General features: G+C 47.6%; 1 protein-coding gene across 1 annotated transcript in view; it reads right to left on the reverse strand.

Annotated features, from left to right (window-relative positions):
• LOC116501384 (homer protein homolog 1-like) overlaps nucleotides 1-13007 on the reverse strand; it is a 164489-nt gene that overhangs the window by 21988 nt on the left and 129494 nt on the right. The window lies entirely within an intron of this gene.

A 13007-nucleotide genomic window follows, 5' to 3' on the forward strand; every position in this document is an offset into this window, starting at 1 on the left:
TTAAAAAAAAAAAAAAAAAGTTTTTTTTTTTTCCCCCAGAAGATATGTGCCTATCATTCTTAGTATATAGTCTTCAACAGAGGTGCATCATCTACCTAGAGGAATTAACAAATCTGGCTCCCAAACTCCTCAAATATATTTCTGTACTACTCAAATCTTCAACGAAAACTGTTAGGTCTCCATTTCACTTCCTTAGAGAAATAGCCCCTGAGGGAATATATTCTCCAGGACAATTTTCTTTCTTAAATCGGCGGCGCCCGATTTAAACAGTTGTTACTTACACTAAGCCAAGGACTTTTCAGCTTCTCACATAGCCCTGCCCGTGAGCAGTCTGGGGATGCACAAGAGACTGTGAGGGGACAGAACCAGGACAGCTGACCCAAACTGGCCAAAGGGGTGTTTCATACCATGACTTGTGGAAAATGGACTCCACAATCAGTAAGATTGTAAAGTAGGTATGTCTATTCAGTGCTGGGCAGGACAGGGGGTAGTCCCACCAAAATCATGCACACCTGATGCGGCAACTTGCCTTGGTTATATGCAGTAAAGAGTTACATATGCATGAAGTTTCACAATGTGCCTATACATATTCATAATCTGTCCCTGCTTCATATTAAAATTAGTTCCAGTGAGTCATTTCCATAAAGTCCTCCCATCTGCGCTTGCTGATGGTGGTAGTCGGAGGTTGTGAGGATGAAGGTTGATAAGTCTTCCCTGTCACTGCTAGTTGACCTCTTGTCTTTGCGCAGACTCAGTTGCTCCTTGGCTTTTGTCCATCCGCAGGACCAGTTTCTACCAGTTTCTTAAGATAGGCTCACACTCTTATTAGGAGACTGACCTTGGTAAGGGGCCCAAGGCTTCTTGCTTTAGTTAATTTGCACAATGCACAACAGTTAGCAAAGACACTAAGTAGCATCCTAATTTAATGCTGTCAGCGCTCTATCACTACTTGATAAGATTCTCCTAACTCCCTCTCTCAAAACAAGCAGAATTGCCATTTGGATAAACCTGTCTAAATAGTGTCTGAACTAACATCTATATACAGCAGGAATCATGAAGTCAAAGAATAATTTTAGCTGGAAGGAAACTCTGGTGGTCATCTGGTCCAGGTCCACTTCTCAAAATAGAGTCAATTTTGAAGCCACATTTGATTGCGTAGGGTCTTGTCCAGTCAAGAATACTTCACCTTCCAACAAAGCTGCCACACTTGTGTGCATGTTCTTATATTCCTGCCCTGGGCACAGCACAAATTCTGCCACTGTTGAGCTCTAGTTCAATCCTAAATTTTGCTGGAACTGTCAACCTCATCCACCTTCACCCTTTCTGAAGTTTAACCTGTTAAATATTTCCAAGTTTTTCTGCTGAACTATCTTGAGTTAGAGGCAGAAGCCTCTGTGAACCCAGGGTCAAACCCTCTCCTACCTGTTGCGAAAGAGTGGAACATTATATGGTAACCTCCAAAAAGGGAAATCTTTCTTTAATATTAATAATAGAGATTAATAATGGCAATGACAGGGTTGAATGTTTATGGGTAAGAATCAAGGGGAAGGACAAAGAGGCAGATGTCCTGGTGGGCGTCTGTTAAATACTGCCTAACCAGGCCAAAGAGGCAGACAAAATATTCTACAAACAGCTGGGAGAAGTCTCGCAACCACTAGCCTTTGTTCTCATGGAGGACTTCAACTTACCAAATGTCTGCTAGAAATACAATACAGTAGAGGAAACAGTCTAGGAGGTTTCTAGAGCATGTGGAAGACAACAAGAGATGAGGAAAAGGCTGAGGTACTTAATGCCTTCTTTGCCTCAGTCTTTAGCAGCAAGATCAGTTGTTTTCCAGGTACTCAGACCCCTGAGATGGTAGATAGGGATGGGGAGCAGAATGAAGTCATTGTAACCCACAAGGAAATGGTTAGCAACCTGCTATACCACTTAGATATCTGCAAGTCTATGGGGGTCAGATGGGATCCACCTGAGGGTACTGAGGGAGTTGGGGAAAGTGCTCAGTGAGCCCCTTTCCATCATTTATCAGCAGTCCTGGCTATCAGGGTGTCCTGGTTTCAGTTAGAACAGAATTAATTTTCTTCCTAGTAGCTGGTGGAATGCTGTGTTTTGGCTTAGAATGAGAAGAGTGCTGATAACACCCCGATGTTTTAATTGTTGCAGAGCAGTGCTTATACCAAGCCAAGGACACCTCAGACTTTTGCTCTGTCCTGCCAACAGGCAGGCTGGGGGTGCAGTAAGAGCTGGGAGGGGACAGACCCAGGACAGGTGACCCGAACTAGCCAAAGGGGTATTCCATACCATCTGACGTCATGCTAAACAATATATAGGGGTGGCTAGCCGGGGGGAGGGGGCCGGACTGCTCGGGGTTAAGCTGGGCATCGGTCAGCGGGTGGTGAGCAATTGCATTGTGCATCACTTGTTTGTACATATTATTATTAGTAGTACTATTATCATCATTGTATTATTATTATTATTATTATTATTATTTTCCTGTCTTATTAAACTGTCTTTATCTCAACTCACGGGCTTCACTTTCCATTTCTCTCCCCCGTCCCAGAGAGGGAGGGGGGAGGGTGAGCGAACGGCTGCGTGGTGTTTAGCTGCCAGCCGGGTTAAACCACGACAGTCTTTTTGGCGCCCAACGTGGGGCACGAAAGGTTGAGATAACGGCAGATCTGACCAGAGTGTGTTAAACTAAAATTGGTATAAGTATTAGACCTGCTTAATAGTCACTTGTCATAATGCTGATTGCTTTAATCTCAACTGTGCTGCGCCTGTTTTCCAAATTGAGTATTATAGCACGTTATTTTCCATATGTGCTCTCTGTCATGTTGTTTATCCTCTCCGGGCCCTGGTTTCAGACCATTATGGTACTGTGTGTTGTATCAGTGGCTTATGAGATGATGAAATATCTGGCCATGACTCTAACTTGGTATTTGTACTCAGTAACATCTTCGATTCTATACTTTGGAAACTGTATTTTGGAAACTATTAGCAATTGTATCTGTTGCCTTTTTTCATTAGGGAGTCAATCTGTGGAGGGGAAAGGGGAAGATAATTTTTCTTACTTGATCACTCTCCCTTCCTCCTTCACCACCCTCTTATCCTCCGAGTTTATTACAATAGCTCTCCAAGATATTGAATATCCTTGGGATACTCAGACCAGCATAGTCCTGTTGTTCTGCCTCCTGAATGCACTTCAGGTTCTGCTTAAAGTTAAACAACTACTTAGGAAGCTCATCCGGAGATCTGCCCGGAGGCAGTATAGTTGTGGGTGGCAGGGAGTATGGGAGGATATGGGCAGGCATCTAGACCAGTTGGCACCCCCAGTGTTTTGGAAATTCACCCCTGAACAAGTGCAAAATCCTCAAAAACTGGCAGAATGCTTGAATAAAAGGTGTCGCGATTCGGGAAGTTCCAAAGTAACACAAATCATTGTAACATGCTGGGGCCTGGCTTACGCCTATCGAGCTGCCATGGATACTGCTATCAACTTAGTGACAGACCCTGCGGCCACTCCAAGTCCCGTGACAGATCCAACGGCCACTGTGACCCCTACGGTGGACTCTGCAGCCGCTCCAGTCCCAGCTTCTGCAGATGCTCCAGTCCCAGCTCCTGCAGCCGCTCCAGTCCCAGCTCCTGAAGCCGCTCCAGTCCCAGTTCCTGAAGCCGCCCCAGTCCCAGCTCCTGAAGCCGCCCCAGTCCCAGTTCCTGCAGCCGCTCCAGCTCCGGTTCCTGCAGCCGCTCCAGCTCCAGTTCCTGCAGCCGCTCCAGTTCCAGCTCCTGCAGCCGCTCCAGTTCCAGCTCCTGCAGCCGCTCCAGCTCCAGTTCCTGCAGCCGCTCCAGTCCCAGTTCCTGAAGCCGCCCCAGTCCCAGCTCCTGCAGCTGCTCCAGTTCCAGCTCCTGCAGCCGCTCCAGCTCCGGTTCCTGCAGCCGCTCCAGCTCCAGTTCCTGGAGCCGCTCCAGTTCCAGCTCCTGCAGCTGCTCCAGCTCCTGCAGCCGCTCCAGCTCCTGTAGCTGGGTCAGAGAAACGAGCTGTAGCAGTGCAAGTTGACCCTGCAGAGGGTATTCCAACCTCTGTGGCAGACCCTATAACAAGGTCAGAGAAACGAGCAGTAGCAGTGCAAGCTGCCCCTGTAGAGAAGGTGAAAAAAGGGTATAGAGATTCAGGTCGTTTAGAACGCAGAGAATCTTCTGCCAAATCTAGGTATAGAGACGACGGAGACGACGACGACGCTGGGCCATCAAGGGTTCAGGAGGAGGAAGATGAGGATGCCGAAAAATCAACAGTAACTACCCGAAGCCTAAACGAGCGTGAGTTACGAGATGTGCGAAAAGATTTTGGTCGCTGTATAGGTGAGCAGCTTGTCACCTGGCTGCTCCGATGCTGGGACACTGGAGCCAATTGTGTGGAATTAGATGGCAGGGAAGCCAAGCGACTGGGATCCCTTGCTAGAGATGCAGGCATTGACAAAGCAATTGCAGATGGAGCACAATCTCACAGCCTCTGGAGGCGTCTCCTCTCAGCTGTGAGGGAAAGGTATCCCTTCAAGGAAGAACTTTTATGTCTACCAGGCAAGTGGACCACTATGGAGAAGGGAATCCAGTATCTGAGGGAATTAGCCGTACGGGAAGTGATTTATGAGGATCCAGACCTCAGACAAACATCCACAGATCCAGATGAAGTCAGGTGTACGCGACCCATGTGGCGGAAGTTTGTACGGAGTGCACCATCATCATATGCCAGCTCATTGGCAATAATGGCCTGGAAAGAGGATGAGGAACCCACAGTGGATGAAGTGGCTAAACAACTCCGGCAGTACGAAGAAAGTCTCTCCTCTTCCTTACAGGCCTGCGTCTCAGCTGTGGAGAAACTTTCTGAAGAGTTCCACCAACTTAAAGAGAATCTATCTTCATCCCCACCTGAACCAACCAGTGTCCACCGACCAAAAGAGAACACTGTGGAGAAACTTTCTGAAAAGGTTCACCAACTTGAAGAGAGATTATTCTCCTCCATACCTGTACAGAGCAGTGTCTCAGCTATCAGGGGTAGTCGTTCATCCACACAAGGAAGACGATATGGTGGGTACTCACCCCGTGCCACCCTGTGGTTTTACTTACGAGACCATGGAGAGGACATGAGAAAATGGGATGGAAAATCTACCGCGACCCTAGAGGCACGGGTACGTGAGTTGCAAAAGAAAACAATCAGGAAGAAGGGATTCTCTGAAAAGTTTGCTGCTCCAACTTCCAGCAGACAGTCCTTCAAACACAGAAACGAAGAAGATTCCGACCAGGATTAGGGGGGCCCTGCCTCCAGCCAGGGGGAGGAAAGGGATAATCGAGTTTATTGGACTGTGTGGATTCGATGGCCTGGCACATCAGACGCACAGAAGTATAAGGCTTTAGTAGACACCGGTGCACAATGCACTATAATGCCATCGAGCTATAAAGGACCAGAGCCCATCTATATTTGTGGAGTGACAGGGGGATCTCAGCAGTTGACTGTATTGGAGGCTGAAGTGAGTCTGACTGGGAATGAGTGGGAAAAGCACCGTATTGTGACTGGCCCGGATGCTCCATGTATCCTTGGCATAGACTATCTCAGAAGAGGATATTGCAAGGACCCAAAAGGGTTCCGGTGGGCTTTTGGTATAGCTGCCTTAGAGACAGAGGGCATTAAACAATTATCTACCTTGCCTGGTCTCTCAGAGGACCCCTCTGTTGTGGGGTTGCTGAGGGTCGAAGAACAGCAAGTGCCAATCGCTACCACAACTGTGCACCGGCGGCAATATCGCACTAACCGGGACTCCCTGATTCCCATCCATAAGCTAATTCGTCAATTGGAGAGCCAAGGAGTGATTAGCAAGACTCATTCACCTTTCAATAGTCCCATATGGCCAGTGCGAAAGTCTAATGGCGAGTGGAGACTAACAGTGGACTATCGTGGCCTGAACGAAGTGACGCCACCACTGAGTGCTGCAGTGCCGGACATGCTGGAACTTCAGTACGAACTTGAATCGAAGGCAGCCAAGTGGTACGCCACAATTGATATCGCTAATGCATTTTTCTCCATCCCTCTAGCAGCAGAGTGCAGGCCACAGTTTGCTTTCACTTGGAGGGGAGTCCAATATACTTGGAATCGACTGCCCCAGGGGTGGAAACACAGCCCTACCATTTGCCATGGGCTGATCCAGTCTGCACTGGAGCAGGGGGAAGCTCCTGAACACCTGCAGTACATCGATGACATTATTGTGTGGGGTGACACAGCAGAGGAAGTTTTCGAGAAAGGGAAGAAAATAGTCCAAATCCTTCTGAAAGCTGGTTTTGCCATAAAACAAAACAAAGTCAAAGGACCTGCACGAGAGATCCAGTTTTTAGGAATAAAATGGCAAGATGGACGTCGTCAAATCCCAATGGATGTGATCAACAAAATAACAGCTATGTCTCCACCAACTAACAAAAAAGAAACACAGACTTTCCTAGGTGTTGTGGGGTTTTGGAGAATGCACATCCCAAATTACAGTCTGATTGTAAACCCGCTCTACCAAGTAACCCGTAAGAAGAATGAGTTTGAATGGGGCCCTGAACAAAGACAAGCCTTTGAACAAATCAAGCAGTAGCCCTTGGGCCAGTTCGAACAGGACCAGATGTAAAGAATGTGCTCTACACTGCAGCCGGGGAGAACGGCCCCACCTGGAGCCTCTGGCAGAAAGAACCTGGGGAAACTCGAGGTCGGCCCCTGGGGTTTTGGAGCCGGGGATACAGAGGGTCTGAGGCCCGCTATACTCCAACTGAAAAGGAGATACTGGCAGCATATGAAGGAGTTCGATCTGCTTCAGAGGTGGTCGGTACTGAAGCGCAGCTCCTCCTAGCACCCCGATTGCCGGTACTAGGCTGGATGTTCAAGGGAAGGGTCTCTTCTACGCATCATGCAACTGATGCTACATGGAGCAAGTGGATTGCACTAATTACTCAGCGGGCTCGAATAGGAAACCCCAGTCGCCCAGGAATATTGGAAGTGATTATGGACTGGCCAGAAGGTAAATACTTTGGGATATCATCCGAGGAGGAGGTGGGTCGTGCTGAAGAAGCCCCACTGTACAACCAGTTACCAGAGAATGAAAAGAAATATGCCCTGTTCACTGATGGGTCCTGTCGTATTGTGGGGAAGCATCGAAGATGGAAGGCTGCTGTATGGAGTCCTACACGACGAGTTGCAGAAGCTGCTGAGGGAGAAGGTGAATCGAGTCAGTTTGCAGAAGTGAAGGCCATTCAGCTGGCTTTAGACATTGCTGAACGAGAAAAATGGCCAGTTCTCTATCTCTACACCGATTCATGGATGGTAGCAAATGCCCTGTGGGGATGGTTACAGCAATGGAAGCAAAACAACTGGCAGCGTAGGGGCAAACCCATCTGGGCTGCTGCATTGTGGCAAGATATTGCTGCTCGGGTAGAGAACCTGGCTGTGAAAGTACGTCACGTAGATGCTCATGTGCCCAAGAATCGGGCTACTGAAGAACATCAGAACAACCAGCAGGTGGATCAGGCTGCTAAGATTGAAGTAGCTCAGGTGGATCTGGATTGGCAGCATAAAGGTGAATTATTTATAGCCCGATGGGCCCATGACACCTCAGGCCATCAAGGTAGAGATGCAACATACAGATGGGCTCGTGACCGAGGGGTGGACCTGACCATGGACGCTATAGCACAGGTTATTCATGACTGTGAAACATGTGCTGCAATCAAGCAAGCCAAACGGTCAAAGCCTCTTTGGTATGGAGGACGATGGCTGAAATATAAATATGGAGAGGCCTGGCAGATTGATTACATCACACTCCCTCAAACTCGCAATGGCAAGCGCCACGTACTTACAATGGTGGAGGCAACCACCGGATGGCTGGAAACATACCCTGTGCCTCATGCCACCGCCCGGAACACTATCCTGGGCCTTGAAAAGCAAGTCCTATGGCGACATGGTACCCCAGAAAGAATAGAGTCAGACAATGGAACTCATTTCCGAAACAACCTTATAGACACTTGGGCCAAAGAACATGGTATTGAGTGGGTGTATCACATCCCCTATCATGCACCAGCCTCCGGGAAAGTTGAACGATACAATGGACTGTTAAAGACTACATTGAAAGCAATGGGCGCTGGGACATTCAAAAACTGGGATACGCATTTGGCAAAGGCCACCTGGCTAGTCAATACTAGGGGATCTGCCAACCGAGCTGGACCTGCCCAATCAAACCTGTTGCGTACTGTAGATGGGGATAAAGTTCCTGTAGTGCATGTAAAAAATATGCTGGGTAAAACAGTCTGGGCTACTCCTGCCTCAGGAAAAGGCAAACCCATTCGTGGAATTGTTTTCGCTCAGGGACCTGGATACACTTGGTGGGTGATGCAAAAGAACGGAGAGGTCCGGTGTGTACCTCAAGGAGATTTAATACTGGGTGAGAATAGCCCATGAACTGAATTGTACCATGTTAATTGCTATATAATACTGTATGTTATCACTACTATGACTACTATAGGTGACTAATTAGAATGTATGGAAAAGAGTGTAACCTGAGCATGACATAAATGGTATGGAATAAGGGGTGGATAGATGTCCTGGTTTCAGTTAGAACAGAATTAATTTTCTTCCTAGTAGCTGGTGGAATGCTGTGTTTTGGCTTAGAATGAGAAGAGTGCTGATAACACCCCGATGTTTTAATTGTTGCAGAGCAGTGCTTATACCAAGCCAAGGACACCTCAGACTTTTGCTCTGTCCTGCCAACAGGCAGGCTGGGGGTGCAGTAAGAGCTGGGAGGGGACAGACCCAGGACAGGTGACCCGAACTAGCCAAAGGGGTATTCCATACCATCTGACGTCATGCTAAACAATATATAGGGGTGGCTAGCCGGGGGGAGGGGGCCGGACTGCTCGGGGTTAAGCTGGGCATCGGTCAGCGGGTGGTGAGCAATTGCATTGTGCATCACTTGTTTGTACATATTATTATTAGTAGTACTATTATCATCATTGTATTATTATTATTATTGTTATTATTATTTTCCTGTCTTATTAAACTGTCTTTATCTCAACTCACGGGCTTCACTTTCCATTTCTCTCCCCCGTCCCAGAGAGGGAGGGGGGAGGGTGAGCGAACGGCTGCGTGGTGTTTAGCTGCCAGCCGGGTTAAACCACGACACAGGGGAAGTCCCTGTAAACTGTGATACACACAAAAATCTATTTAAGTAAAATTTGATAACAATTATAGAATAAAAAATGTTGGGTTTAAAATAATTTAAAACACCTTAAAAAGCAAAGTTTACAATGAATACCGCATGAGTCAAAAGACCCATTTTATCACAGTGAATGAGAATAATGGAAAATAGAAGGGTATGATATAATGTAAAATCAAAGGATGTTTATAAATTAAACATGACAAAGTTCAAACTGTGAAAAAAAATGCCATAAGAAGTCAACTAATAAATAGTATTAGCAGAAAAAAATATTACTTTATTTATTAAAAAGGAACCTATTTATGTAAATAAGGCCATTTATAATGTTATTTATATAAAGAGGGAACTAAAGATAGAAATAATAAGCTAAAGTTTACTAAGCAATATGTATTACTTCCCCCCACACACCACACTTGACAAAGAAATCTGATGTGGCTTGCAGATAGACGACTCCGGCACCAAAATGTGTGTATATACCTAAAGTACATAAGGAGTGAATACTGCAATTACATTATATACAAACCACATAATATATTATTAAATTGAACTAAACTTAGCAGCTAGTGGTGGAAGTACAATTCTTCATTTTAGAGGCTGGCCTATTTTGTACAATTTTTGATCTTATAAGTGAGTGTACTCTTCTAATGCATACATATTCACATTCTTCTTTTCCAGAGGGCAAGATGCTGTCACAGCCAATTTTTGCATAGAAAAAAACAGCTACATGGCAAATGAACATGCAAACTTTGTTCCTCCTTGAAATCAATTTGTCCACAAGTATTTCTAAAAATCCAATCTATTCACCTTTCTTCAACAAATTTTGTTCTGGATAGAATTTTTTTTTCTTCTGAAATGGCAACAGATGAGAGTTGCAGCACAGCAAATTCCAATTAGGTATTAGAATCATAGAATCATTAAGGAAAAGACCTCCAAGATCATCTGGTCCAACCATCACCCCATCACTATATAACAGTTTTACAAGTAACTTTTTAACCACATTTATCACAACACAACACGCAATGATGATTAACGCCACAAGAAGCAGAAGACTTAATCCCTCTTTGATTAATCCCAGTAACCATCTAGGCATCATCCCAAACAAATCAGCAAGCCATTGATCAAAAGGACTAATATCATGTTGAGTCTTTCCCGTGTGCTCCTTCAGGAAAGTTAATGGATTTGTGAATTGACTCACTGTGATCAGAGAGGTTCATATAGCACAATCCCTTAAAGTCCTCACACCCATGTCACCCACAGATTTTGTCGTGGCTCGATCTTGGTCACAAGCGCAAGCCCTGCTGGCAGTATTAGAATCACCATCAGCAACTTCCCCATCCCTTGAGATATCTTGGGCAGCCTCCACAACTAGGCTTGGCACCCAAACTGGTCCTGCTCAGCATACTGTGAGTCTGATACAATATTGCGTCCCGTGTCTCACCGCGTCCCACGTCTCTCTGCATCTGTTCCGCATCTCTCCGCATCCTGCGTCTCACTGCGTCCCTCGTCTCTCCGCATCTCTGTTCCGCATCTCACTGTGTCCCACGTCTCTCCGCGACTCTGTTCCACGTCTCACCACGTCTCACCACTTCTCTGTTCCGCATCTCTCCGCGTCCTGCATCTCCGCGTCCCGCGTCTCTCCGCATCTTTTTTTTTTTTTTTGTCCATTATAATTGGTATCAATTATCCTCAGCAAAACAAACAATCCGGTCAAAGTTGTACTTGACTGACCTAACAGCAATACGCTACAGTCATTCCCAATTGGCCCTTTGACGTTCAATGGAATTTTATGAATGTGAGTTTCTAGAGCATGTGGAAGACAACTTCCTGACAGTTGGTGAATGAGCCAACTAGGGACCGTGCCCTGCTGGACCTTTTGCTCATAAATAGAGAAGGACTTATGGGTGATGTGAAGGTTGGAGGCAATCTCGGGTTGTGGTGGTTTTACTCAGGTGGGCAGCAGAGCTCTACCTCATCCGCTTTTTCACTCCCCCTCCTCAGAGGGAAAGGGGAAGAAAATACAATGCAAAGGGCTCAAGGGATAAGGATGGGGAGATCGCTCCACAATTATCGTGATGGGCAAAACAGACACAGCAAAGAGAGACAGTAAGATTTATTGCCTATTACTAACAAGCTAGAGAAGTGAGAAACAAAGGAAAGAAACCAAAAGCACCTTCACCCCATCCACCCTCTTCCATCTCCTCCCCTCAAACATTGCAGGGGAACAGGGGAATGGGGGTTGCAGTCAGTCTATAGCACTTCGTCTCCACTGCTCCTTCTCAGTCACTCTCTTGCCCTGCTCCAACGTGGGGTCCCTCCCACAGGTTGCAGTCCTTCCCAAACTGATCCTGCGTAGGCTTCCCATAGGCAGCAGCTTTTCAAGAACTGCTCCAGATATGGGTCTGTACCACAGGGTTCATCCCTCAGGAGCAAACTGCTCTAACTGGGTCCCCCATGGGCAGCAGCTCCTGCCAGGTCACCTGCTCCTGTGTGGTCTCCTCTCCACGGGCTACAAGTCCCAGAATCTATTCAGGCGGGGGTCCTCCACAGGCCACAGCCTCCATCAGTGCAGGTCCACCTGCTCCACTGTGGTCTCCTCCATGGGCTTCAGCGTGCAACCCTGCTCCACCGTGGTACTCCATGGGCTGCAGGGGGACAGCCTGCTTCACCATGGTCCTCACCACAGGCTGCAGGGGACTTCTGCTCTGGGGCCTGGAGCAAACAATTTGTGAATAGCATATGCCAACAGAAATGTGCCTGTACCAGCAGCCCTTTTAGATTGCAACAATTTATGGTTTAGTGGAGGACCTGTTAGTGTTAGGTTAGATGTTGGACCAGGTGATCCTGGAGGTCTCCTCCAACCTAGATGACTGCGATTCTATGATTCACTGAAACCAAGTTTGAAGAGAACTCCAGTTATATCCACACCACTTGACACAGCCAGGTAGAAGATTCCTAGAATTACTAATGAAATTCCAACATGGAATGAAACCCCTACAGCACCACGCTCTTTGAAAACTTTTTTTCAGCTGCTGGGAATTACTGAGTTTCTTGTTTTCACTGCTGAGATCTGTGTCTGCCTTTTCAGGGGATCCACCCACATCCTTGGCCGAGCTGCTGGCGGCGTTTCGCAGCGCCAGCAGAGGGGCCGACGGGCTGCGGAGGGGCCGGCCCGAGGGAGGGGGGTGGCGGGGGGAAAGCGGCGGTGGCGGTGGCGGCGAGCGGGGGCCCGCGGGGCAGCGGGCCCTGTCGCAGCAGCAGGCGGAACATGGCAGCGCCCAATGCGTGCGTGTGGGCGCTCAAACTGGAAAAACGCAGCAACTGGCGGCGGGGCAGGTGGGCGGGTGCCCGGAGCTGACAGCAGGGCGGGCAGTGGGGCTGGTGGCGCTTTGCACCAGGCATTCTGTCAGTCCCAGGAGGTACTGCTAGAGCTTGTGCCACCGCCATCACCTCCTGCTGCTCGGCTTTCATACCGCACAGTGCATTAATCACTGTCCATCACGTCCCACTTACTTCTTTATCCAGCTTTCCACTTGAGATGCCTTTATCCCATAAGCGATCTCCTACTTCCCGCCATTCTTCTGGGCTCACAGCGCTACTCGTCCCCTGTCTTCACCGACTCCTCCATTCTCCCATAGAAGTTTTGAGGTCCAGCTCGTTCACCAGTGTCCCGGGTCCCACTGTGTTCAGGCGCCATTTGTTGCAGGAAGGATGGCCAAAGACATGACACACATCAATACGGTTAGATCATGCTCTCTTTTATTACCCGAATAGCCTGAC

The sequence above is a fragment of the Aythya fuligula genome, chromosome W, assembly GCF_009819795.1.
Source record: "Aythya fuligula isolate bAytFul2 chromosome W, bAytFul2.pri, whole genome shotgun sequence".
NCBI lineage: Eukaryota > Metazoa > Chordata > Aves > Anseriformes > Anatidae > Aythya > Aythya fuligula.